Consider the following 4,144-nt stretch of genomic DNA (forward strand, 5'->3'; position numbering starts at 1 on the left):
GCTTTACACAATTGATGTGTGTATGGATTGGGATAACAGTTGTATGAGCCCCTAATAAAATGTTAAAAAAGAAAAAAAAATAATAATTTTTCCTTACTGTATTGGGAGAAAGACGACGCTTTCTACTCGCATGAAGAGTCACAGTCTCGGAAACTTACAGGGGTGTTCTCTCCTGTCCTATAGGGTCCCTGGGAGTCAGAATTGACTCGATGGCAGTGAATTTAGTTTGGTCCTCATATTTGTTTTCTAGGACTGCTATAGCAAGGCACCGCAAACTAGGTGGCTTCTAGGAATAGATATTTATTGTGTCACAGTTCTGGAGGCTGGGAAGCCATGGTCATGCTGTCTGCCGTGTTGCTTCCTTTTGAGGGCTGTCAGGGAGACTCTGGTCCATGCTTGCCGAGCTGCAGGTTGCTCCAGATGTTCCTTGGCATGCAGCGGCTACATCACATGGCACCCTCTCTCTAGCTTCCTGTCTCTTTCATAAGAATTTCCTCTTTTATAAGAATACCAGTCAAATAGGATTGAGCCATCCTACTTTAGTACGACCTCAGATTAGCTTCACTGATGGGAACTTCCCAGTTGTAATTTCCAAATAGGGCTACATTCCTTGGCACCAGGGACGAGGACCTCAGAGTTCCTTTTTGAAGACTGCAATTCAATCCATCACGCTTAAATTGTGTAGGAAGGGGGATGAAAATACTCGTCGAAGATATTTGATACTTGTTACGTGACCTTGTAAGTTGGCTCCTTGAAAGCACCTTTCTACGGGTTCAGTTCCCACTACCACATCCTTGTTTGAACTCCAAAGAGAAAAAACGTGCATGTAAGAATATAGGAATGGGGTTTTGTTTAAAATAAATAAAGATTCTTATTGGATAGCAAAAAAAAAAAAAAAAGAATATAGGAATGGAATGAAACATAACATTGAGTTACTTTAGTTTCTTTTATTTAATCTGCATTACCACTAGGAATCCTAATAGCACTGTAAAATATGGCTATATTTATGGATCACTTTCTGTGTGCCAGGAATTTTGTTAATTGCTTTACACACATTATCTTAATTCATCCTACCAACAATCTTATGAAGTAGATTTAAGTGGTAGCACTGTGTTAGGTTGAGCAAACAAATTTAGAGACTCTAGTACTTATTTAGCCAATTAGGGTCAAAGCCAGGATCCAAGCACACAATTTAACAGCATGTCCTTTATCACTAGGCCATTCTGCTTTGACTTATATTCTCTCCTTAGGCTCTGGTCCTGGCCCCACATCTCCTTTTTGCCTTTGACATCACTACCCACCTCCAGTCTCTTATCCGACTAGGTAATGTAAAGAAAACAAATGACATTTAATTCCTTACACACACACCCCCAAATAAAACAACCAACAACAAACAGACCCATTACCACTCAGTTGATTCCAATTCATAGAAACCTTCTAAAACTGATGGAATGTGCTCTTTAAGGTTTCCCAGGGTGTAATCTTTATGGAAACTGGCGGCAGAGAAGCTGATGGGTTTGAACTGCTAACCTTTATAGCTAGCAATCCAAGCTTAATGCACTGCACCACCAGGATCATGTAATTAAAACCAACAACTTAAAAAGCAGTAAAGGCTAAAATACTCAAAACATGGATTTTTCTCTTCATTAACCTGTATTTGGAAACATATGCATTGGTCTTATGATGGTTTGAAAGCAAACCTAATCTGTTTCCTAGGCATTCTACATTAAGCCTCGAACAGGCTTATATGATGACGACATTCTTGGACATCCTCAGGGCATGGCACAGAATTTGAATCCTGACTTCTGACGGTCATCTCATCAAGAACAACAACTACAATGATTGCAGGCCAGTATAGTCTGTGCAACCAAAGTGACAGGACTTGTCTTTGCTCCTAGGAGAAAGTTAGCAAATCACGGAAGACCATTCTGTGAGACTTGACTAAGTGAAGTAGAAAGCAAAGGAATGGTGATGCTTCCAGAAGCGACTGCACCAATTAAAAGCAAATATAAATAACGGAAAAGAGAGAGAGATAGAAAGAAAAAACGAACCTCAAAGCAAGTTGCTCAGAATGAATATGATCAGTGTCTCGGTGCTTTTCCAAGGAGTGGTTCCATTGCATCACAGTACGTCAGCTAGCTCCGGTGGGACATGGACTCACAAAGAGAAGGGCCTCACGTTCCAGAGCTGGATGGCATGGTAGGAACATTGCTCCATTAGAGGGAGCATGCAAAAACAACACAGATTTACAATGCGTGAATCCTACAGATAGACTACTGAAATGCCAGGCTGGAATTAAATTAGGAAGGAAAAATGTGGTTTCCTCCTTCCACAACTCCTCTATGTAAAGCAAGCACTTAAAGTTCACTCTCTGGCAGATATATTGGGTCTAAGTCTTTCAGAGAATGTATAAAACCTATTTTTGACATACTATGAATATTTTTGGCCAGTAATTTGCATAGCATCCAACTCAATTCGAGTAGAAGCGTAGTGTCAGTGCCTCTAACAACTCTTTTGTCCCCAAGCTCAGCCAGAAGCCTCTCCACAGCAGACTGGGCCTGCAGGGTACAGCGACATCCCTGCTGACTCTGACTTGGGCCAACCGCTTTTGTGGAGTTTGTTTTGCTCTCCACCTGCAAGTAGCTGCTTGGGCTTTCTCTCACCCACTTAGCTTAGAGAAAACACTTCAGTCTCGATTCACTATGCTTCGCATTTGAAAGTCAGCCTTTCCTCCTCCAAAGCTCAGAGACAGTCCTGTAGACCTCAGTTAGGCCATGCATGTAGTGCATCCCTTCCTCCCTCAAAAAGAGAAGGAAGATGTACAGTTACATATTTTTAAAATGGGTAGTCTGCATGACAGCCCAGGAGCCCCTGGGTGGTGTAATTACCACACCAGATAGCTAGCTGAAAAATTCGACGTTTGCGTTCACCAGAGTTGCTTTGGAAGAAAGGCTTGATGGTCTACTTTCTAAAAAATCAGGCATTGACAAAAGGGACACAGGGGAAAAGCCAGTGTACACAAACAGTCCTGGGGTGAGGTCCGGGTAGTATGCCAGGGGCCAGACCAAATCCAGGAGTACATATGGTAGCCAACTGAAAAAGAGGGGCAAAAAAGGAAAAAAAGGCACGGGTAGCAGGGGAACAGAGCATTAACCTACTGAAGGGGAGAGCATTGTTTATATCTCCAAAGGCAAAGAGGGACCAGACTTCAACCTGGTGCTCCAAGACGTGAATGCAACATCCTGGCATGAAGCAGGATGAGAGAGGTCTGAGGGGCTAGCCCCAATCCCAACTATGTGGACAACCACCCCTCCCTGCAGAAGAATTTACTTCAGAGGACAGCACTGAAGCTGCAGCTCAGGGAGAGGGACATGTTTGATCAGAGCACATGGGAGCAAATGAAGGGGGAGGAAGAGAGTGGAGTACATCCTGGCCCACCAAGCCTTGAGGACAATATCCCCACTCAGAGCAGCCAATTGACAGAGAATATGACTGGCCCCACTATGAGGCATGACATCCCTCATGGACCCATAGCCCTATAGGGGACAGCACTGGAGACAGAGTGTGGGAATTGCGCCTGATCTGACCCCACCACACTGAAGCAAAACATTAAGCGTGTGCAACAAAACAGCATGGGGAGCAGAGCAAGGAAGTCCTGAGGGAATACCAAAAATAGACTTTGGGGCCAGGGCGTGGCACCCCATCAGACTCCACCAGAAAACTCTCCTAAAGGTCAACAAACTGCCCTTGAACTATTTACAGGCTGTTCTTTTTTTTTGTTCATTGGTTTATTTTGTTTTTGTTGTTTTGTTTTCTTTTGTTGCTTTGTTTTGCTTTGTCTTGGATTTTTGTGTGTGTGCATATTAGTATCTCTGCTGGTCTATGTAGATAAGATAGGCTTGATAAACAATCTGGAGGAGAAAACAATGGGACCAATGGTTCCGGGGGGACATGGAGAGGGGGAGATGGGAGAAAGGAAGTGGTATTAACCAACCCAGGGACAAGGGAACAACAAGTGATCCAAAATCAGTGGCAAGGATGGTGTAAGAGGCCTGGTAGGGTGTGATCAAGGGCAATGTAACCGAGAGGAATTACTGAAACCCAAAAGAAGGCTGAGCATGGCAGTGGGACAAGAGGACAGTAA

The sequence above is a fragment of the Echinops telfairi genome, unplaced genomic scaffold (genome assembly GCF_000313985.2).
Source record: "Echinops telfairi isolate 266 unplaced genomic scaffold, ASM31398v2 ScPeMD7_21;HRSCAF=78, whole genome shotgun sequence".
Classification (NCBI taxonomy): domain Eukaryota; kingdom Metazoa; phylum Chordata; class Mammalia; order Afrosoricida; family Tenrecidae; genus Echinops; species Echinops telfairi.